At 38.4% G+C, this 25,414-nt stretch overlaps 1 protein-coding gene and 1 long non-coding RNA gene across 6 annotated transcripts in view; one reads left to right on the forward strand and one right to left on the reverse strand.

Annotated features, from left to right (window-relative positions):
- Positions 1–2,519: 2,519 nt before the first annotated feature.
- On the reverse strand, positions 2,520–22,252 carry LOC105432603 (uncharacterized). Of its 3 annotated transcripts, none has more exons than XR_016137866.1 (3): positions 21,646–22,090; positions 2,940–17,325; positions 2,520–2,657 (listed from the first exon to the last, which is right to left on the reverse strand). It is a non-coding gene; the product is annotated as an uncharacterized LOC105432603 (long non-coding RNA). The 3 variants fall into 3 exon arrangements; XR_016137865.1 differs by having other exon boundaries at positions 2,525–2,664; XR_968410.3 differs by lacking the exon at positions 2,520–2,657 and having other exon boundaries at positions 12,312–17,325; positions 21,646–22,252.
- The window catches only part of toy (paired box 6 protein twin of eyeless), a 33,682-nt gene continuing 30,520 nt past the window's right edge, over positions 22,253–25,414 (forward strand). Inside the window, exon 1 of one of the 3 annotated variants that reach the window (XM_011647480.2) lies at positions 22,253–23,076. The gene's annotated coding sequence lies outside the window, so the exon portion shown is untranslated. The remainder of the gene's footprint in view (positions 23,077–25,414) is intronic. The other 2 variants (XM_089070336.1, XM_011647479.2) reach the window with 2 other exon arrangements.

Consider the following 25,414-nt stretch of genomic DNA (forward strand, 5'->3'; position numbering starts at 1 on the left):
CGGGTGTTATCATAAATGTAATATCTAATGTTATGTGCTAGTCCACAGCTGCTTCCACATGACGATAGTGCTGTTATTAACAGGAGACATTTCATAATAAATCGAAAGTCCTTGTTCGATTTCGCGAGACGCATTTCCAAAATATGGTGAACACATGGTCACATTATGTTTCTAAGAGATACTTTTGGGTAAAATATAGCAGTCAGAATAATAATTTTTAGATAAAATGACGTGTATCATTAATATTCTGCTAATTACATAGGTAAATATATTGATGAGAGAAATCTGCCCCGATGATCTTGATTTTGACATATGGATCATGACTCTGAATAACGTTCAAAAGATTTTAACAGTCGCTTCTTAAAAAGTTATTAACAAAATTTGAAAAATAATTATAAACCGTTTTAAATAATCAGCTCCAAATGACTTCTGACTGATTTTGATAGTAACTTGAAAAAAATCAAGGTTATCGATATTTATCGTTATATGTTATTTTTTAAAAAATTATTATCAAAAATTGAAAATAAAAAATCAATATGAAACAGTATAATATATGTATAGACATAATACACATATATTTCGGTTATCACGATCGTCATAAAAAGTTTTCTTCCACGATATTTAACTATCACTGTGATACAAGTTCCACAATATTTAACTGTCACTGTAATGGATTAGGTTAAATTTTTCGGATGTAGCCCCGTATGAAACCCTCTGAAGATTGTAATAACTAAAATATAATATAAAACATATGTGTATTATGTTTATATACATATATTGCATTCTTTCACATTGATTTCCTTATCTTTAATTTTAATTATCATGATGAGCTTGAAAAGGTTTTTGCCCTTTGTGGTAATTAAAACGCATGTTTATTATATCTATACATATATTGTATATTTCACAATTTCATTTAGATTTTTGACTTCACCAAAATTATATTTTTTTAATACTGCTACAAACTAATATATTTTTTAAAAATTTCTTTGTTAATAACTTTTAACGAGCGACAATTGAAACCTTTTGAACATTGTTCAGGATTATGACAATATATATCAAAATCAAGATCATTGGAATATACTTTCTCAGTATATTTACCTAAATATTAATTATAATTGAACATTTTATTCATCGGAGATAATCTTTCTGCTGCAATGAACCTTTTTCTTGTTTGATTTTGTCACACATTGAGATCTAGAGATCCTGTCTTTATCAGCGAGCGGTTAAAAGCTGGAGACATCAAGAACCTGTTCTCATCTCGAAGTTATCTGCTGAGCTACATTGTTCTTCATGCACCACACGCAGTAAAGATCAGTATTCATATTGTCAACATTTGATATTTGCAAAATATATGCAAATTATCATTTGTCCTGATATATTATCAATTAATACTCTTATATAAATTAATCTTTATCCCAAAATTCATAAAATTAATTTGTATACATTCTAAATATGATTAACATTCACATTAAAAGTAAAACGTGCAAAATGCATGAAGATGTGTTATCAATACTTCTATTCCCAAAATTATTGCATAACCGTGACTAATTCTCATGAATAAAAATTCAACCTTCGCATAATAAAGAGATTCTCGCGGATCGACCACTTGAATTCGACAAGGAGGGTTCACAATATACCCAACGCAAAACACGAAAGTCATCCATATAAAACATATATACGTGCGATGATCAAGTCTATACGCTCATCATAATGCGACGCGTCAACACGCAAGCATAGGCGTCAACAAATTCCTTTCATGATGTTACAAAAACTCTTAATAATTAAGTACAAGTTGAATCATCTATTTATATTTTATTTAAAATGTATATTTAACAAACATTATAGCATAATTCAATACAAATATTTAAAAATTCTGATACTAAGTAATATTAAGATAAATAAACTAATCTATTCTCGAACGCTAATATATGTAACTAATATATGTAACTATTCATTATCAAACGTAATATAATTTCTAAAAAAATTTCATATAAAAATTTCATATAAAATTGGAAAAAGATTTCTACTTCAATCCTGATATTTACATACATATATCTCGAAAATGTAGAATAAAACTACAAATGCAGTTTAATGCTATGTAATATGTTTGATGTGATGTTGGCCCCCGTTGCGAACGCCCATGCATGATCGGAGGTCTCGTCCCCCGGAAATACAGAGAAAGAAAACGAAGGCGGAACAGCGCGCTGCTCCAGCTGGCCGTGTCGAATCCTCTTGGCGGCGAGAGCCACGATGGGGCTGTTTCAACCCCCTCGCTTTTATCGCGGCGCAGTCCATCATCATCCTCGACGACTTGTCAACCTCATTATGCTCACCGCGTCCCTGGTGATCGTTATTAGCCGGCGCAAGTGCCGGCCCCGCGATGCAAACCGGAGGCGACGTAACGCAATTCACCCCGTGTACGCATGACGTGATGGGGGCTGTTTGCCCAGGAGAAGAAGGGCTACTGCCGCCGTGCCGTCACCGTCACGGCGGTGGCGGTCCGAAGCGTGACGCAGCGTGACTCGTTTACTCACCATGGCTGCACAATGTACTCGTCAGTGGCGTAACCGGCTTGCATTGCGTTACGTTGTATGGTGAGTGTAGGCGTTCTGCGTTGCGTTAGGTCGTCAGGAGAGCAAGCTTAGCAGTAGCAACTTCTGAAAACTATGATAATATCAGGAGAAAACGGTATACAATGTATCGCTTCGCCCGTTTCATTTTTCTTCATTCATATCGAAAACTAAATCTGCCTATAATTACTACCTGTCTTTAATTTCAATATTTAGTATGTGCATAAAATTTCAAAAGCGAATGATAAAATCTATAGTAATACAAGATCGCAAAAATAACGATAGAAGTTTTCTATCGAAAAAATAAACTTTTACTATTGGAATAGTTGGTAATAGGTAGGATTACTTCTCGTAGAAGAAATATCTTACAAGATTTATCAACTCTAAAGATGGCATTAACGAATATTCGTAAATCGCGTGCGATGATAGGCGGTTACAGTTTTTTGCAGGGCCATACGAGAACATCAACGCAGGCTTTGGTGCTCCCACGATACTGATTGATTACGCGACGACCGCCCGGCAGCCTCTCTCACATCGTCGACGCGGCGTGGCGGCCGCTCGTTTTGTGCGTCGGTGAAAGGGAAGCCGATGCCTTTTGATACGGACGATGTTGGCCACTTGTACGAACTCATCGCTGCCTTTGATTCCGTTCCTCACAGCAATGCCATGCGCAGACATGCAAGATGGAAGAATTTCGTACTAGAGATGGCAAAATTCCGAGATTAGTACAGCTATTATCAACATCTAAATACATTTTTTTTAATAGTGTGCTCAAAAAGTTTCTTTATTATTCAATTATCCATATTTTTTTGCATAATTAAGATCTATTTCTAAAAATAGTTTTTCCCTTGAATGATAAGTAATCGTATTTTTTTTCATATATGGAGACTTTTGGTACATTTACATATTGATATGAAACGCTATTGCAAGTGAGAGATAGAAATAGGGAGAGAAAGAGAAAAAAATTGAGGAAAAATAGACTTAAAAACATATCGCGTCAACAAATATATATTCTAGTTTATTTGGTTTGTTTGGTGGAATGGAAACATACGTTTCATACATTTCGTATTTGGGGGGTGCAATCCGGATGATGAGATACTGTGCCGAATTTCCCTACAAGATTACAATTGGCAGAATCAATTCTTTGTGACGCCTCTCACTATTCTGCGCGGGTCCGTTACGCGATTACAATTAGTTGTAGCCCCCTATTCTCTGATTACATCGGTACGAAGCTTGGGGACAATCGGTTCATTGTTAGTACATAAGCTGCTTTGACCACAAAGATAAATTTTGTTACTTTCAGCAACATTTCAAGGTTTATCTTGGTAATTATGAATATTATTATTATAAAACTAACATTAGCAATAAATAAAGAAAGAGCAACAGTTACAATAATATAATAATTGATATAAAAAGAAAAGAAGACTTTTTTATACTTTAGATGCTTTATATTCCTGTGAAGAATAATCAAATTTTTCGTAATTATACAGCACACAATAAATTGTAATCTGCTATGATCGACCATTCACTTGGAAAATGTCGGTTTCTATCATAACCGATATATCCACGTGTTCGTTCGACGAATAGCCCATCCGCTCGTCGCAAGTATGCGATAAAAGCGAAAAAAGCCCTTTGGCGAAAGGACCGGGAAGAATTGTCGTCTCGAGAGCACGTAATTCTGTGTTGAGATCACGAGACCGTCGGACAATATTGTCCTCGCGAGAAGTAATGTTGTCCGTTCATTCATAGAAACTCTTGAAAACGCGGAGACGATTCATCCTGACTATGCGATTCTTCCATCTCGAACGAAATTCGACAAAAAAAGGACTCGGTAAAATCGCTACCGTCCGACCGAACTTGGCTTTATTATATTACAACAATTTTGAGTATTACAGGTGAATTATAGAGATGTCATACTTCCTTATTGAAGCAATTGCTCGATAGTGACGAATCGTAGGTAAGATTTCTATAAAAGCGCTTGGCATTCATTCGAATCCTTTAGAGAAGAGTCCTGCAGTCCTGTGGGACGAGCACCTAGACCTCTTCAATTTATGCCCTCAGATGACAATCGATAATTGTAAACTTGGGCCCATGTTGCTTGACAAAAAGGACATTTGTCAAAGTATGTATGAGCACTTCATTTTTCAAAAGAAGATATACTCTTTTAGACCTTATAGAATCATATATATCTGTTTATTTTGATAAACGTTCCCGCTTTAACTTACAAAAGATCAGTTTCTATCATTTGTCATATATCTATGTAAAAATAATTTTCGAATAAATTATCTTAAATTTGCTTATTTTCAATATATACACCTTTATAATAATAATATATACCTTATAATATACATCTTTTTTAAAAAAATTCGTTTATTCGATTTTCTTTATAATAAAGTTACTGTTAAGTCACTTATTACTGTCAGAAAATATAGATCATCATATGAAGATCATCAATTGCCAAGACTTATTTAAAATGTAGCATTCATAATAATCACTAAAAATTTTAAACTTTTAATTATTTTTTTTTTTCTTTACTCAAGAAACGAGAAGCTAACGGACAGAGAGCTTCTGAAAAGACTTAAAGTAACCTGCTGAGTTTCCCTGCGAGAACTGCCGGGTGCAACGAGCCACCTCGAGCCAGATCATTGTTATGTCCGCTGGTCTTTCGGGGGGAATAGCCATCTCGTGAATGCCAGTCCGATGCCAGAGTTTTCGGCTCGGACACAACCATAAGTAGAGACCTGCACGCTCACTGGCGGGTCATTCGTTATGGTTACTGCCGTGGGTCGGCTCCAGTGAAATCTTTGTCCACTGCACGATCCGATCGCCGATGTGATAAACATTAATGAGTATTGATGTTGGAGCGCCAATCCGGGCCGGTCATCGTGATATCGCGACCGATGGATCTCTTACGACATAGTGATTTCTTCGCCCGATTCAATCGCCGGCCGGCGCAATTAACTGTGCCATCGCTTGCGAGGGAAACATGTTGTACGTTTGATTCTAATATCTATCGTCTATATTATAAAATACATACCGCATTCAGTTGCATTTATGTACGTTTACAGAGTTTAGAGTTTAGTTTATATCATATCTATGTTTTTTATATTGTATATTTTATATTAACATTTTTCTTATTTTTTATTCTTGGATTCATATATATATATATAACAATATATATATATATATATATATATATATATATATATATATATTGTTATATATACATATCATTTCGTTATAAAAATTTACAAAAAATTGAAATCAAACTATTTTCATTATTATATTGAGAAGTTTTGAAAAGGATAGACTCTATCTTGTCTTACCGATGTTCATCATCTAAACATCAGCTAAGAACATTCATCTCGCTTCATCACCTTCTCCATTGCCAATCGACTTTGCCGCCTCTGGCCGATAGCGATTCGTATCGCGGGGGAGAATAATCGAGTGGCATTTTTACGCTGTTTGCAAACTGTATCGCCGGCGGGAGGTCGAAGGGCGCGGGCTAGAGGGGGTGTTTCAAGGGGGGTCCACGCTATCGTGACGAGTATCGATGCGAGCAGTCGAGTGCGATAGAACTAGGGGTGCCGCGGCATGCAATTCCACCCTCCGCGTACGATCCTCGGGCGATGTCGTGTGTATATGTAGGTGTGCGTCTCAGTTGTATACATACATGTGTGCTCCTACACGTATCTACAGGTCGAGAGGGTGCATTGCCATTCGTTTGCTCTCGCAGCCGCGGTGAGGTAACGCGCAAGATGACGGTCGGCGAACATCAAAGCAACCGACATCTTTCAGAGACCGCCACCCCCCCTCTCTCTCTCTCTCTCTCTCTCTCTCTCTCTCTCTCACTCGTTGCTCTCGACCCGCGAAGCTGGTTCTCTCCTTCTTTGCGTCTTCTCCCCCCGCGTCCGCCCTCGTTTATCTCGCTTCTCGTCTGAAACGACGACTCGGCGGAACCCACCACCGCGCCACGTATGTATCGGGCATTCATTTCAGTAACGAGCACGAGAGAGCGGGAAACGTGAAAGTGCGCGATGGACAGCCACAGCGCATACCGACATACAAAACACACACACACACACACACACACACACACACACACACACACATACATACATATACATATACATATTCTCTCTCTCTTTCTCCCTTTCGTTTACTTCTAGATTTTCCCGCGTTCCCATCCGGCGTATTCTTTTATTCGCGTTCGTCACAGATTCTTTTTTGCGATTCTTATCGCGTCAAAGACCAGCATTGTATCCGTATCCGTATGGCGTACAACGTTCATCGACGTCTGTTAGACATTTTCTGTATTTTCAAGATACATAATTTGCAGCAACTTACGTTAGACTCTGGTGAGATTATGTTTTAAATTATATTCTACGCGTATCTTTCTCTTCTTTTTTTTTTCTCTTGTCAGAAATCGATAGATCAAATAGAAAGAGAATCTTCCGAAAGAGATCTAATAATTCTTATTTCGATTTAACTTCTGTCAAGCAGAAAAATCTTGAACAGATCTTTAAAACACAACGTTAATACAATTCATTATATAACTTTGCTTCGACTTTTTTGTGAAAATATTATATTGCAAATATAATATGTGGTACAAACAAACGCCGCTGTTTTATTCTAAAATTTAATCTTACCTTTAGGTAGCATGATGATTTTAGTGGACCGATGTTCTCCCTCAAGAGAAAGAGTCGGGCAGCTTTTGTTGTCATACGGAGATCATCTTTCGAGGCGATGTTTTTCTCAAAATCAGATAACACAAAAGCATCGAAAAATACTCGACAGCCCGCAAGACACTTGATACCACTTGCTATTTTTTAGTGAAATGGATTAAAGGCGGAAAAAAGGTAAAGAGAGGATTATAGGTATCCAAATATCCAAGTCTCTGCTAATAATAAGAATACTGAAGGCATAACCCATATTATAACATTAGTCCCCTTTTTGCTTCATTTTAAATCTGAGAAAGGTTTTCGAACATTGCGGTTTAAACTATCCTATAAGGCAAAATATCCTATTAAATTCATTGATCACTTGAGGATTCGCTATTCAAAAAAGGTTGTTATATCGGAATTAGATAAAGGAATTTTAAACAAAAACAACAAACCATTCGCTTTCGGTTCGTTTCTTTCTAAAGCTTAAATTTTCTAGACTTTCACACATGCTTATTTATGGAAAGACACCTCAAACTACCATATTGACGCTTGTCTTCTGTGTGACAGCGTAGAAAAGTAAAAGAAATTGTATTTAGCTTGCAGCAGTATTATATATAATGATAATTATCGCAAGATTTTTATTGTCTCAATTACATATTTTTTTGTTTACACTGTTTATATGAATTTCTTCTTTTAACGCATTTTTAATAAAATTAGAATTTTATAAGCTCTTTGATAAAATCATTACGATAAATTCACATAATTCACTTTAAAATATTTTCGATCAGTGTGTGATATTCGCGTTCCTTCAAATATGTTATGAAAACTTAATATTATTATATTATTAAAAAGATATAGTCATATTGTGACATAAATTTATTTATTTAATTTTTATAAATTTTTTTATAAATTTTTTTATTTTGTACATACGTACTTTTCTGCATTTTATGAACTTTATCTGTCTTTTTATAACCAAATTTAAGGGAATTTGTGATACGAGACATACAAAATGTTTCGTACATTATAATGGCCCGTTGACACGATGATGGATCGTCTACCTTGACCGGACAGGTAAATGTGCTTTCACACTAATGCGCTGAAAGTGTATAATCGTTGCGGCACGCGGGTAACTAACAAGGGTCAACAACTCCATCAAATCTCGGAAGTAGTATAATACACTATTATAATCGTGTGCAAGTGATAAACAACGCACAAAGAGAAACATAATGATGACAATATACTCCTTCCATAAAATGTAAAATAAACATAAATGTAAAATTAAAACAAAATTAACAATTGAAAAGCTGACAAAAATTAAAAATGTGAATTAAATTTTAAATTTAAATTTAAATTTAAATCCTTTTATGGAAAATATCTCAAAATATTTAATATTTGTTTTTGAAAAATACAACACAATGTCACGTTAATTTAATTTTTTTCAAATCATTTCTAAAAAAATTATAAGCATATTATGTGACAATCGGCGCAATTTGTGGTCAGTTGTCATAACGCTTATTAAATTGATAATCATGGGCGTGTTACGAAACCCCCGCGTGCTAGATCGATTCAGACGAAGAAGGATGAGTACAGCCACAATAAAAGGTCTTTGCACGAGTAGCTAGGAGTTAAGTCGTGAGTAATAATTACCGATCCCTCGTTAGCGCCACCAATAGACGGTCTCGCCCACCTGCCCACGTTATAATAATGTAAGCCGCCTCTTTTGCGGTCGGTAGCCCTCGCACGTGCCGCTAGAACCTCCTTTATTCATTTTCTGCCCTTCGTTTCTCACCCTCTCACGCCCTCGGCTGAGAATGCTCTATCGAGACCCGATTTGTTTTTGAATGTTCCATTACTTGAGCTTTAGAGATCTTCTTGAATTCTCATATGTATCATATGATATGCATTTAATCTAAATATAATAGTTTTAAATAAAGTTTCTTGCAAAATGAATATAAACACGTACTTAATTCTATAATTTTCCTCTTTATCGCTATTAATTTTAAAAATTGATTGATTATTGATTATTTGTTTTTGTATAAATGCAGATTGTTAGTAACACGATTTCTCGACGATAGATTTACAAATAATCTGCGTAAGTGTGAAAGTGACGAAACTATCGAGATATACGTACGAAGATTATGCAGGAATTGATTATTGTCGGCTATTGCGGAAGCCTCCTGTCTCGAGTCGTCGGCTTAAAGCACCCTTTTCGCAATCCGTCTGATATTCCCGTGCAATCGTGCAGGCTTCTCGCTCGGTTAATTGCGTTATTCAGAAACGATCAATCAGCAATTAGCGATCCACTGTCCAGTAGAGGACGCCGGACCGCTGCTATTCGTATGAAAGCCGCTTCGAACGCACAACGTAAAATTATGAACGGTATCTGAATAAGGCGCGTTAACCGTATCATTATACAATTTCTAATCAAACATCAGTGTGCACGGCCTTAATTTGTAAAACCAGATTGCGAAATAACGAATACAGAAAAGTGACTGTCAATTTTTAAAAAGGCAATAATTCCCTGGAATATTCTCAATCCTTTTTCTAGAAATTGTTGTAAATCATTAATATATTTTCTCTAATATTTAAAATAATGTTATATACGTTTATTTTCCTCTTTTCTCTGACATTTTTTTATAACAGGATAATCATTAAATATATTTAACATAGCTAGCGAAACATTTATTTCTTTGAAAAAAAAAAAAAAAAAAAAAAAAAACAATCTGCCTAGGCGCCCAGGAGCAGGTGAATAAATATATGCTTCCTTCCACAAGTTGCATATCTGAGAATGGTGACCGGTCGGCGCAACCAGTTCCGCGCGTTCTTCAGCACCAATTTGCGACGTTGCAAGAGAGAAGACGCGGCAGAAAAAAAGAAACTAGTAGACAAGAGGAGCCCGGCGAAGACCGGTGAACACGTGATAGCGCATGACGAAGGCATGATGGATGAGGGGGCGGCTAGTTTACGTGATCGGGACATGATCGCTTGCAGGCGGGGTGGTCCGTTTGTCCGCTACTCCGTCCGTGTCCATCTTTTCCCTTTCTGCCTCTTGAACGTGTGTCTCCCCTCCCGCTGCCCGCTTTCTCGTCCTCGCCGTCTTCGTTCTTTCCATCGTATTCCTCGTATACGGTGCGCATACGCCGGAACACAGCCGGACGCACCCCTGTCACCGGACTGAGCGATCTCGTTGTCGTGTTCGGTGAACGCGACTGTAAAAAGGACTCGCGTACGATCTCGCATGCCGATATCTCGTCAAGAGACCTTCGGAGTAACATTTCGCCGACTTTGTCCGCAGCGACTCGCGCAATACCACTCGCGGGTACATTAATTTTTGCCATCATTCAAATCAAACCCTAAACGAATATTGATTGTTAGTTTCTATTAAAAAATTATTCAACTTCACATATTTTGTTTTGAGCTTCTTTTCTTCTTCCAAAATTTGCATTTGCATTATAATTTATTAAAAAATAAGTATTGAATTTCTCTCGATTTTTAATCACACTGTTCATAAGCTCGATTGATCAATATTACCGGTTTACTAACTGTGGATCGGTTTTCCTTATTCCCTACCAATTTGAATCTCGAAATGACCTGTCTCACTCCATTTCTAACTAATGCCCTTCACGGTGATGTCAAAAAAAAAAAAAAAAATAATAGAAAGATCTTTCTCTTTCTCTCCATCGCTCCTCGCATTCTCCCTTCGACCCGCGAAGTCACTGCTGAAATTCGTGCAGACGTTGAAGACGGACGTGGAGTTCACGCTGAGATGTCTTCTCGAGGACGAGCGCACGAGCTCCCGAGTTTGACGAGGGCACGGACAAACGGTCCGGAGAGAAGGTGCATGTAGCGCGGGACCAGAAACCAGTAGCCTCTCGTCGAAGCACCCCGCTGACCTCGTCCGACTCTCCGCGCTGAGGATTAGACGTATGGCGATGTTCTGACATGAGGAATGCTTTGCCGATGCCGAGAGAGTCGGGAACGAGGTCCTCCTGCTACCACATCCCGCGCTCTTTTTTCCATTTTCGACGATGTTAATTCACGATATATCTGTCACGGCGGGAGAGAAGCCCCGCAAGAGGAAACGAGGCATCTAATTTGAACGCTACTATATTAGTCGTTGCCAGTGAGTCGACAATGTAGATGAAACTGCGCCAACTTATACGGCGGCTTGCGGGTTAACCGAATGAAATGCTTTGTCTGCATCTGGATATTGTATAATATAATAGCCTGACAACGCGACAATTTCATTTCAATGAAATTCATAATATATCGTGCATAATTGCACGATATATGACGATACTGCCACACGATTTTCCTATAGGGAAAAGAATAAAAAATTTAATTCTCCATTTATAATAAACTGAAATAGAAGATAGATTGTTTCTCAAATTTACGATATTAAATTAAACGATATTTCGTTTTTATAGAAACTCTGATGACATTCAACGATTAAATCTAATAAAAAAATAATAATAAAACCTTAGGCTTTATTTTAATTTAAATAAAAGACTTATATAACGAAATAATAAATTATTTTAATTTAATTTTAAAACATTGTCAAATGATCAAAATGACTGACAAATTACATGCGGGATATAAGATTCTGATACAAAAACAAATGCAGAGACAGATATCTACGAAAGAAGAAATCTCAGAGTCATCGATTCTGTCTCGGACATTTGTTACTATCCTACTATCTGAGATTGAGGGATGAAGCTCGATAAACACGACACAGATTAATTAAAAAGATTCTTGTAGCATGCTATAATCAATTCTGTGCAGATGACCAATCAAATGTTTCCCGAAAATATGAAATATACATCGCCAGTTATGTATTGCGATCGAATGAATGAGTGTGTTCTTTAAAATTTCTTTTATTTTCAAATCGCTTTCGTATTTATGTCATGTATCTTAACATAAGCAAAATTTTTTCAACTTAATTCAGTACCGCGAAATATTTCTTTTTTTTTTAAGCTAATATCTCTTTTATAAAAAAAAAATGTATAAGAAAATAAATATATATGTATGGTTGGATGTCAGTAATAATATTCAGTATTTTTATAAAAACTATTTCAAATTTTCTATTGCAAAAAGTTTTTTATTATTTATTTTTGAAAGATACAATCGTTATTATTCTTAATATTTTTTCATAAAATACACGCACTCTCTATAATAAAGGTGGTTATAATAAAGTTGGAGATGGTAAACGAATGCATCTACCGTAAGAAAAATCAAAAATGTTTATTGGCCTGTACATATCAGTAATAGTAATAAAGGAGAAAGAATATGGGTATTCTATGTATGCATATATGCACGTTGACATATCGCACAAGTTGAGATAATTGGTCGTACGATCAGGACAAATATTATTTCTCTCTGCGAGTACACGCGCAGTCGAGGGAGGATTATATTTGTATGATAATACTTCACACTCGGCTGGCTTCGTATAATGGAAAAGGGATCTATGCATTGGGGGAGCGCGCCCAGTGATTCGACTTGCTATTATACGATGTAATCAGTACTCCATAAATATCGGCGTACTCACCCACCTAACGTTAAGAATTCGAATAAGTGGTATGTTTTATAGGCGCGTTTATACTTTGATCGTTTTAACGAGTCGAGATAATAAAAGAGATAATTATTTGATAGTTGAGATTCAACACTCGGGATCATCAAGCTTCTTACGCATTAATCGTAAAAAATACTAGTATCTCAAAAAAATGAGATTTTTATTACTATTACATTTCTATAAATAATAAAAAAATGTATTATGCTAACAATTAATAAACATACAGAAATATAAATTAATAATTCTTGATTAATATATTTATATAAAATATATTTATTGTCTGACAATTTCAATAGATAGAAGGAAGAAATAAGCGGCAATACTGTTTGATCTTCCTGTAATTCCAAAATCTTCGCTGAAGATGACACTAGAGACTTGTATCACCGAAGTGTCTTTGTATCGCAGGGTCGCGACCTGCAAGCAAGAGGCCTATTCTAAGATCGGATAAGAGGAAGAAACAAATCCGCCACCTTTTGGTACATGAGAAACCACCGATGGCCGATGTGATGTCTATCCTCGTAAGCCGTCTAGGAATGCGTCCCTCTCGCTTTCCCAGTCTCCTCAATCTCTATCCTTCTCTCTCTTTTCTTCTTTGTTTTCTTTTCTGTCTCTTTTCCCTTCTCTTTTGCTCGCTGTCCGAGTCCACGACATTCGAGAAGGCTTCATCAGGCCCCAATATCTAAGGCGTATCGTTTCGCTGCCACCCTGTCGGCGGTAGATCAAATCAATCTCGATCGCGACGCGCAGCTCGACCCTTTTTCAAGTTCTTGAGACGTCCGCGTTAATATTATGCCGCGTGAGGTAATATTACTCACAGTATGACGAGTTCTCTTAGCTACCAAACCGGCTCAATTACGACTACATTTCTAAAAAACTAAACTACTAGAAGAATAACGGGATCTAAAAACGATGAAATTTAAAAAATTGAATTATTGGATTAATTAAGAAATAATATAATTTAACAATATTTCATTCTATACTATTAATACAAATGTTATTTAGTTCGTTAAATTAATAAAAAATTAATCAAAACGAATATTCTCATTTTTTTTTTTATTCTATTTAATAATCTATTAGGAAAAGATTTAATGTTCGTTAATGTAAGCAATGATGAGCGCAGCAGACTTTTGTACCTTGATGTTCTTCGCATCGCTCGAATATCTAGGCATCTAAGCACACGCGTATATGCCGACGCACCTAAATCCGAGACAAATTGTGTCGGCAAACACGGGTATTGTTCGCAAAGAAAAAACCGCCGGGTCGCATTTACGTCACGCCGCCCATTCTGAAAAGTAATCTACACCGTATTGTCACCGGCGGTGCGCACGCCCGATCATCCACGAAAGACTTAGTGCCCCCCTCCGCCCTTTTCGCTCTTTAGCGCAGGCTTTAGTCCTGCGATATTCACAAGGACGACGCGGCACGATCTGTTACGGGCATCGAGACTCGCGGTCGGATGATCGCGCGTAAGCGCGTTATTCGCAGCGGCCTTTCAGACCAGTATCGTTGCCTCTTACTCGGGAGGGGGTTGGCACTCCGTACGAGGGGTGGGGTAAGTCCCATCACGTCGGCATCGGTCGCCATCACCATCGGGATTATCTTCGGGTCCTGGGTACCACGCTGCCGCAGCTCTTCTTTTCCTCTACCTGGTCGCACTCTTTGAGAACTTAAGCGCTAAATTGTTACTCGAAGTAGCGACAGACACAATGAAGCTCACCCGCATTCTATGTTTACGCTTAAATACGACCGTTCAATTTTAAGTTTTTCTCGTTTAATAGGAACTTTGTATTCGCGGATAAGATATTTTTCCGCAGAATTTATTCGGCTATTCGGATATAGTTCATAAGTTTATTTCAAATTGCAAAACTTGAAGTTTTTACGAAAGTTTTCATAAAATGTTACGAGTTTTCAAATGTATTTCAGCTGCAAAACCGGTTAAGTTTACAAGAATACATAACTCTTTACTTTATGTTTCGTTTTTCTAAAGTCAAATATACACCAAAGTATAATCCAGCTTTAAATGTATACGATTTTTTTATGAGTTGCTCGACTCTTTGTGAAATACGTTTACTTTCTGTAATGTATTTTTCCGTCAAATTTCCGTGAATAATTACGTAAAATAAATAATTTACTATTCACTAATTCCTTTAAATTATGTTCTATAAAAATTCAAAAACTTGAATACATCGTGTTGAGTTTACATCTTAAATACATTTCCACGCTTTAAATGCTAAACTATAAGAATCGGGAAAATACAGGAACGACCGAAGCGAGGATGAGAAGGACAAAGGTGAAGACACGCGAAGCTTGCCGACCGTTTTCATCGCGCCGCAGCTGTGAAACGCGTACCATCGGCTCGGTATCCACGATGCCTAATTTTCGAGAGTATGTCCGGAAGGCGGGAGGGGGTAAGGAACCACCTGGAACCCCTGGATCAAGGGAGTGGAGGCTATTCGGATGCGCCGAGCCGTGCAACGAGCCGCCGCGAAATAAGGGATGCTCTTCTCCACTCTGTCCCCGATCCTGACGATTTTCGACAGTGCCGTAACGCGGTACCTCTATCGTGTTGCGGGCCCTCAACCACCGCTTTTTGCGATGGGCACCCTGTATACACGTGTAACTAATACTGAGACGACGCTGTTTGGGGCAGCCCGAAGGGTACACCGAGACTTAAGAGCAAGCATACTTACCGCATGTTGCCATAATGAGTCGCGAGGTCGAGTGCGCAGAGAGGGAGAGATGGGGTGGGTTTGGGTCCCCCCCCTCCTGTTCTCATTCAATGCCGCAAAGAGCGGCCGATGCCTTCAAAGGAAGATTAAAGTGCCGCGATCCTTGGCAGTTTGTTTATCGGCCGGCTTTCTCTTTCTTGCTCTGCTTTTTCTTTTCTTCTTCTTCTTCTCTTTCTTCATCCCTGTTTTCTTCTACGTCGGATCCACTACAATGATCTATTATTACGAACTAATAGTATCGAAATGCGTTTTTTTCGTTAACAAAACGTATGATAATATTATTTTGCAGAATTGCTTTAAAGCATATTGATACTGATTATTCAAACTTTCATACATTTAAAGCATTACTTTTTTATCTTTGTTTTTTCGTTTTGTATCCATTCTTAGTATCCATTCTTCTTTTATTTTTTATCTTTATTGGAAAATTTCAACTTTTAGTCAAATTGTATAACAGCGTACGTTTACAACGGTAGTTTTTCGCAATGCACGCTGATGATCTTTCATCCTCGCTTTAGAATCATTGATGGCAATCCAATTTGTCAGTGTACATTTCTGTAACGTTGCTCGATAACTGTAGAAGTTACTCATTCCGTCGTTCACAAAGCGCACGTAAAATCACCTCTGAACGCCGCAGTACGCAGTATACGTGCTGGATGTACAAGGGTTCAATCGCGGTTTTGCGAGGGGTTGGAAAGTCGGCACACGGAGGGACGCGGCACAGGGGATGTTTCAGAGAGTAGGGCGTACACATCGGCGGAGGGAAAACATGGTGGCCAACTGGTTGCGGCATTCATCAGAGGCGGTGCTCCGCGTACCTTTTGAGAGATCTCGTCTTTTTTATCGTTCTCCATATACACGCGTACATCGGCATGAAGGGGAACGAGAGAAAAGAGTGAGAGCAATAAAGAAGGAGAGGGAGCGAAAGAGAGACAGAGAAAGGGGGCTGACTGTGGCTCTATGAGAAAAACTCTCCATTGAAACTATCGACGAGAAAGGAGCCGCCTCCGTGTCGGCTCCCTTTGCGCGATCCGCTTCGATCCTATGAGGAATCATCGGGAGGTATTTACACCTTCTTTACGCCGGAGAGCCGCACGCAGCGCATTATCGATGGGCTCTGCTTAATCATGCATGACGCGCACGCCCTACCATTTACAAAGCCGCACGTACGTAATGGTAAACGCCGTCACAAAGAAAGCGCTTTCTCCCGCGATCACGTTCGTGAGGTGGTACTCTCGCGTAAATATAAAATATCTTTGAAGTCGCACAAAAAGGACAAACATGTATTATTAATAACCGGAAAATTGCATAATTATAGTGCGTATTCACGTCCCACTTTTAGCACTGCAAATTGCAATACCAGTTCTTAACCGGCGATAATATTGAAAATGATTTTCCGATGTACCTAGAATTTTCATCATGGAGGATCTTTTGAATAGTCAATAGCGTCGGCAGTTTTGGAGGATAATATTTTTCCCGGGGAAGCGATATATACTCGTAAATTATCGTTGTCCAGTCAACGCGAAAGTTAAGAGATAAACGCGAGAAAAAGTGGAGATATGGCGCTTGCGTTGCGGCGAATGGCCCGAAGGGAGAAACAGGCGAACCGCGCGGCGTGGATCAGAAGCGTGGCGAATCTCCCTCTCGGATGTTTCCAATTACATTTACGTCTCTGCACCTCCCTCCCGCGATCCCCCTCATGTCGGTGTCTGATTACACCGCGATGTCGGGCGTCCCGTTCGCCGCAAAGAGATGCACTTGCCGCGCTCGCGTCCTTCGTCGCCGGGCGCCGAAGCCTGAAATCAGAGAATAATAAAATTCACCTAACGCCATTTACGAAGATCCGGGCCCTCGACTTCCGCGTAGCGAATGTAGCTCGCAGAAGGGCAAATGTGGAGAGTAATCCGATACGTTCGATGGCACAAGTTTCGCGAGGGTAACTATGTTTCAGCAAAAGTTGGTCCTTTCGAAAGCAGCGATTGCTTTATATTCCTTGTATATAAATAGCCCCAATGGATATTGCTGAATATCCAATGCTCTGTTATTCGTTGTCATTTTTAAGGGAATGTTGTTATATATGTATAATTTACATGTATAAATTATACATTTTCAATATATATTTTTTTTGAAACTACGAATACAGCAGAAGCCGATATCGCATTTATAGTAAATCGCTCGATTGCTACCGCCGTTGTTATTATACGTACGTGGCTAAATCAATTACTCGCAAATTGTAATTATTATTCTCCGCGGCGTATCTTTGTCCAGCGTTATTTTTTTTTGTTCTGATAATCACATTGCGCCGGGCTCTTTTTGTCGTGGAACGAGACATTTAAAGCCCGCAAGCGCATAATCCATTGTTCACACGGATAATTTTATTAATGTACGTTAATCCGCGTGTTCCATGCGTTCAAATGCCCGTATTGCAGTTCGTTAACTTAATGGCGATTATCAGGATGAAATACAACTCGTAAATGCGCGAGGCACAATCCGGATAAGCCGAAAGGCAATAAAGAGGAATTGCAAATGCTTCGGATGAAAATGCTGCTAACAATGCGGCCTCGATAGTATTCTGTTCGTGTTAAACGTTCGAATAACACCGTTGTGCATGAAATCGGTTCGATTAAAAATACCGCTAAGCGTTAGTTATTCTGCGAAAAATATTCCGTACAATAATAGTTAGAAGTAAGCGAAGTATACAAGTCTGCGAACGATATCGGGAAAAAGTCGATGAAAAAGAGGTGAGAGTACGCGATATATGCCAAAGAGGAGGAAACCTAGGTTGCTAATTAATTTAATTCTGTGCCAGCGATTATCCGAAATGTCAACGTTGTACGTCACGGATAAATGCGGCATGTACATATGGGGATTCGTCGCGTTTCGATGCCGACTTGATAAATCCAATTGTACGCGGCGGCTAAAGCCGAAAGGTACACGAGGACCGTGTCGAAAGATACGCTACCGAACTTTGACAGCGACTTGCTGCCGCGTGTTTCACGGCTATCAGCCAAGCTCTGCCTAGCTGCAGGCAAGCATTAGCGTGACTGCAGCGCATAAAGACGTTATTATCCTGACAGCTCTCAGCAAGTCTTCGCATTCATAGCAAGTGGTATCGTTTCTGAAACTCCGCGAGTGGAATCGGAAGAAATGTATTACGTTGAAAATTTCTCGAAAAATCCCGCTTTCTGCGCGAAACGTATCGACGTATTTATTTTGTAGACGATGCGAATCAAGTTTTGAAGTATAACGAATTTAAGCAAAATATTGGTATAAGTGGATAAGTTAATTCAGCGGTAGCAAAGCTAAGATATAACTGAGATTTTCAGAGTTTGACTTGCGCCACTTTTAAAATAAAAACAAGTGCATGAGGAATAAAATTGACTGTTGACAAATAAGAAGAAAACTTTATCTAGAAAATTTGAACATGCTCTTTTCTTTGTAAGTATTATTATTTCTTCCATGTTGATATGACAAATCGTTTGATTATTTCATATTTGCTTTTTCATTTAATGTAATTTTTTATCAAATGAATTCTGTTATTATTTTGTAGTAACTATATACTCTTTTCTTTCTTATATGTTCCGAAGAGATCAATCGTAAATTTCATTAACTTTCATCCATCATTCTGTATCGACATGTTTGCATGTTCATTGATTTCCAACTTCGATTGACACGATTGATACACTTACACCTTCAGTTATTTCCTAGAGTTATTTTTATTGTCTTTTCTAGGAAACATAGAATAATTCCAATAAAAATTCATTCTGAATAGTTTCATAGTATTCATTCGATTAATTGCATTTTAATCCGATTATTTAGAATCAAGATAACAAGGTCATACTCAGTAGATATTTAGATATTCTTTGACGATTTCTGTATATATTATATGTTTGCAATAAAATCATGAGAATATTCGTTTTAATCTTAAAAATGTCTTACTTGACGATTCCCTACAATATTAATATACATTAAAATGTAACTTATTTCATAACGTTGACATTTTAATTTTTTTCTTATATTACTGTGCAAAAAAAAAAAGAAATTTATTTACAGAGTATATAAAAGGCTTTCTTAAATTAAGAAACAATTAAAAGAAAAAAAAAAACGGATCTCTTTGCAACCTCTTATTTTTCTATCAAGGATTATGTCAAGTCGATACAGATTTTTATTTCCATTTGCGCATTACTAATGGTAGGGAATAGCGTGGAATAAATCGTATTGTAAAATCAATTTCTCATCATATAATGCCGTCAACGCGAAGTTATGATTGGTACGAACAATTGGCAGGCATACGTGCGCTTTTCGAATATAAAAATAATTGGTAGCCGACGAGTTTTTCGTGAGCGACGGGCTTTATATGCCACGAATGATCGAAATAATTTACGCGTCTGCTGGATGCATTCGCGCAACTTTCTCGACGGCTCGCATTGTATCCATGTTGCACTCTTTTTGCTGCGTTATTTCCCCCGAGCGCATCGTTAATCGCGCCGATTGCTGCACCAGCGAGGAAGAGTTAGACACGCAGGTAATTGGCGCCTAATTGGACCCACCTGTTCCATTCGGCCGGGCAAAGGAATCCCGACTCTCTTACTGTATTTATTTTAAGCGAAGGGGTTGGCCTCTCGATTACCTAGCATTTGTGTCAATTCCCTCAACAACGAATCACGGATTTCATAAAGATGACTCTCTTTTAATCCCCTATTTTCCTTGTTAAAAAAATATGCTAATCCACTTCAAAATTGCTGCTGAAGATTATTTCATTTTAATAATGTAATTGTGTGTGCTATATATTTATAGACAGATGTAATCGAAGCAAAGCATTTTTTTTTATATGTAGTTTTTTATTTTTGCAACTTTATTTCTTTTTTACAATGTTTTAATTGCAAATTATAATTGTATAGTGCTATAAGTTATATAATAAACACAATAAAATAAAACAATAATACACAATAAAAGAAAAGATATATCATCTTTTAGCATCTAATCATCACCTAATCATCATCACAATTGACATCATTTGTTAAATACGAAATATTACAAAAATGCATTTGCTCTAATTCCGCGTTAGTACGCCGTTTCGTGCGAGTTGCTTTGTATGCGAAGTAATCGCTTTAAAGCACTCACTAATTCTCAAAGAAAGAGCAAACGCTGGTTTTTACTCGCGGCCGCCATTATCTTTCATTAGAGTGGGTTCTTTTAGCGGAATTCCGTGGCGTCCCTCTTATGTCAACCCACGCTTATGTGCGTGGTCCGAGAAAACGTAGAAAGATAAAATGAAGGCAGGGGATTTGAGAAAAGGGGTGCGAGAAAAGGTTGGATAAAATGTACCGACACAATGCTCGCGCATATATGCGATTGCGCATGCAGACAGACTCGGGAAGAAAAAAAAAAAATAAAATTGATGGGTTGCCGAAGGTAGATAAATCGAAAGGTGGATTACGACGGTTATGATGGACGCTACGCGTGAAAGCGACGTCGGGATGTCAAGCTTGACGTCCATCCGTGTCAATCGTTCTTGTTCACCTTGCGTTCAAACTACGGATGAAAGCTCATAAAGAAAATTACGTAAAAATTCGATAAATTAAAATTCATCCTATCATTTTACAATAGCGAAGAAATGAATCGATCGATGCCAATCAGAAGGTAATCAATCTAATGGAAAATTTCAGGTACAAATCTTTAAAATTAAAGCACAATAACAATTAATCATTGATTTGATAACTCATAATAAAATTTAAAAAAAATCAGATGAAATCCGGCAGAAATTCAATTAATTTTTATCAATTTTATAGTAAAGAATGTGTAATATAAATGTATAATACAATAATTATGTTCTGAGCTAACCTGATGATTTCAAGTTTATGTTACAAGAATATTCTAAGATATAACATTAGTTCTAATTCCCGTATTAGAAATATAAATTAAAAAATTTTGAAAAATTGTTCTAGTCCCGTAGTTGCCGCGTTGTAGACGGTTATCCTGACCGAAAGAAGAAGGTAGGCAAAGAAAGACAATCGAATCGAACGCGCATAGAGTAACTTATGCGAAATTCAAACAGCATTGCAATTTCGCATTTTTTTTCACACACTCACGCGGACGTACAACGACAGACTTACCCCGTCGGTGTGAAAAATCCCCGCGGGACAGCTCGGCGGTGAAAGACAAGGCAAGAGACGAGTCGTGGAACGGCGATGGGCAAACGCGACGACGGCGTCGGCGACGGCGTTGCGTGCGAGAGTGGCGTCGCGACGCCGGGCGTCGGCGTGGATCTCGCACGCGCCGTACTTTCCGCGCCGTGCGCCGAAAACAATGGCGTCGTCGGGGTTCTCCGATCCAACGGGACACGGAACACCGCCCACGGCAAGCGCCGCCCCCGTTTGAACGTCCAGCAGCAGCGATCGTGGTGAGGCCGCGAAGGCCTCTTCAGGGCGCTGCGCGGAGTTGCGCGATGCCGTGCCGTGCGGCACGATTGCGGTTTATCCCCACCGTCGACGGTTGGCGAGCGCGACGGGCCACCGCCACGCCATCGCCCCGGCATGGCTCCACCCAGATACATACTATGCCGCACTGGTCCTGGTCGAGAAGCCTCGTCAGGGGCAACGTTGCCCGGAGGCAAGGCGACTGCTTGGTCGGCTCCGCTCGCACAGGACGAGGGAGAGAGGAAGAGCGAGAACGGGGAGAGAAAAGAATGAGGAACGGAGACGGAGAGAGGCGCGGCAGAGGAGAGAGCAGGGACAACGCCAACCGAAGGGAGATGGTGTATATGATGTAGGGGACGCGTTTAGGGGTGGGGACGCCAAAATCGTGCGGCAGGGATCTCCGCATGCGGGAAGGCAGACTCTGGTGGTCAATCGGGCGCCGCGCACCGCAGCAGCGACGCGTCACTGCACCCCTGTTTTGGGAGTCGGGCACGTGCTTCTTTCCTCTCCACCGACGCCGCGCGTTCAACTGCATTCCGGCTGTTCGCAGCAATTCCTCTGCAGCCAGCCAGGCGCGATAAACGCTGATAAACCGCGAGAAGCCGCGCATCTACATCCGTGCTGGGAGACATCGCCGTGAAGACTGTTCCTGGATATTCTCGCCTCTTTTGTTACGCGGTGTACGGCATATCGCTCATACGTCATTCGCGTACGCTCTTGTCGCTTTGACAAATAATTTCGCGAGTACTCTGACACGATCTTGGGAAGGTGTCCCGGTCTCGGATCCGTTGACATCAACGGTGTCACACTAAACCCCGAAAGTTTGACAGCAGCAACCCGCGTTGATTGTCAAGCAGTGTGGATTCCCCGACGTGGCGAGATTCGATGTACTCTCGTTGAATCACAATCTGTGCGATTGCAGTGTGTCAGTGAGATCAATTGAATCGCGGCGTATCCACTTGTCTGCAATTGATTTCTGAAGATTTCACATCGGCGAAACTGAGGAGCGCGGAAGCTCCGGTCAACGGAAGCCGCGCCAAGAAAGTGCTGTGAACGGAGCAACGCCGTCGCGGATTGTGCTTTCAGCTGGTGGCTGGATCCGGCCTGACCACGGCCATTCTCGACACGGTACGTTTGTATTCGGTTTTTACAATGAAAAGAGGAATCGCACCCATGAAACGTCTAAACACTTCAACCAACATTGGCTGTGAATTTTGCTAACAAACGAATCTTTTCCGAATACACACATAAAATATCAAGAATAAAGCTTTCAGATTATGTAAAACAATTACTACTAGTAACTATTTTGTTTAGAACTATAGAGTTTCGAATCTCTAATATTTTTTAAAACTTTTTAACTTATCAACTCTATCTCTAGTTGATTAATCTCTGTCTTCACTCCGTGCTCACTCCAAAAAAGACGAAAAATTAATAAGAGTGATATTTTCTTAATATATCATCGTGATTATTAATAAGACTAATTTTCAATACTTTTTATTAGAACTATTCCTCTTTCTAATAAATAAAGAGTATTTTTCCTCATTTTTAGAGAAATGCAGCGATGAGCTGTAAATAGTCGAATTTTCTACATTACTACTTGTTTAATATTTAACAGTTAATTAATATATCATCAAAAAATTAAGGATAAATTTCAATTATTAATTTGAATTAATATACGCTACTTAATTTTTTAGTGATAAAAATAAATAAAAATATGTATAAATGGCGTATTTAAGAACATTATACATTTATAAATAAACGAATTGCATTATTATAAAATTTATGAGTTACTCTATATATCTTTTGAAAATAATTTTAATAATATGTAACACTTACGATCTTAAATCTCTCGAAAAGTTCTTGCAAAATTATATATGTGAATTTTACTATACTATTTTATATTTTCTACATATAATACAGGATATATTTTTTAGTTACGAATTATCAGTTTTTGTGCAATATATTTGTCACACAATTTAAACAGTGCCATTTCTTTATAATTTATTAGATTATGGAATTCTTTCTTATCTCTCTTCTCTAATAAGAACAGAAATATCTCATCTAAAACTGACAGAAGGGCAAATTCTCTCTGTCAGACTGTCTTCTACTATCTATAGAAAACTGTAATAAACCGAAATAGACGTAATAACTTGGATGCGCGGCACGGGGCGACGGTTAGCTACAAATTGCGCGTGGCACAATGGCGTTGTTAACGCCCGAGTACCTCATTACGATCGTGAAAAAAGCTGTCGATTACAGGCGGAATGCATCGGGCTTGTTTAACGAAAGTGTGCGAAGCAATATCGCGATGCCTTTTATTGCATCTTCGCTTTTCTAATGTGCAACAGACATCCTATTCATGTTTCAATCTCGTTCTATTTGATTTGAATTTCAAGTTGTATAACTTGATGATGAAACTTGCGCGATGACTACGTTTCAGGCAGAGTGAAAGACGAAAGAGGCTCTCGTGAGACCTCTCTCTTTACAATTGTGATTATATTCTACACCTTTATTATATCACTAAAATATTTGCAGTTAAATAGACGTTACTATCATCAAATGAGTTTCAACATCGTAATTTTAATATTTCTTCTGTGTCATGCATTTATAATTATATTTTAATTTCAACGAGAAAGAAAGAGTATATGTATATATTGCAATACTTTTATTATCTCATTCGTTAGTATTTGTAGTTTTTAAGAGGAAATTATAGAAGGAATGCGCTAAATTACTTTTCATTACAAAAACGCTTTTGTACAGAAACATATTTCACAATGTTTGAACTTTTCTGTAATGTTTCAGCTTGCATGTTTGTTCTAGAGATATACGCGTCGTTTCCATTATTTTTAGACGAAGGAAAAACCAACACATTTCACTCATTGAAAGTGATACAATCTCGGAAAATAACAGATGTCTCCTCGAGTGCTTAACAAAGAAAGCGTACCTTGGAGATTTCGTGAAAAGTCCTTTGTCGTGCCTGAAGCGTCGGCGGTGGAGGGAAAAAGAACAGAGCATTGAAAAATCTTAATCTCAATTATTTATTAATTCCGAATTTTTTTTTGCCATTATTCTGATTTCTGAGCGATGTCTACATTTTGTATTTTCCGCACACTTTGTAATTAACACTTTGTAATTAGTTAAAATTAAAAAAAGGTTATTATTTAATATATATTAGTTTCAATAAACGATAAACGATCGCAGTTTTAATCTGAGGCTATAAAATAATTGAAGACTCAAATTTCTGTGGAAAAAAGAAACACAAAACAAATAATATGCGTTTAATATGCGCGCAGAAATGCGATTCGGCGGTGTTACTCATTGATGCATGTGCAGAGTGCGTCAGAGAATTAAAAACGATTAATTCGCGTATCCGATTCGCGAATTAGCCCGACGTACCGAATACGCGCTCGCAGTTTACTGCCGGCGTCCTAATTGGCGTAAATTAATGCATCGTGCTTAAACTTCC

The sequence above is a fragment of the Pogonomyrmex barbatus genome, unplaced genomic scaffold (genome assembly GCF_055798465.1).
Source record: "Pogonomyrmex barbatus isolate J1 unplaced genomic scaffold, ASM5579846v1 scaffold10, whole genome shotgun sequence".
Classification (NCBI taxonomy): Eukaryota; Metazoa; Arthropoda; class Insecta; order Hymenoptera; family Formicidae; genus Pogonomyrmex; species Pogonomyrmex barbatus.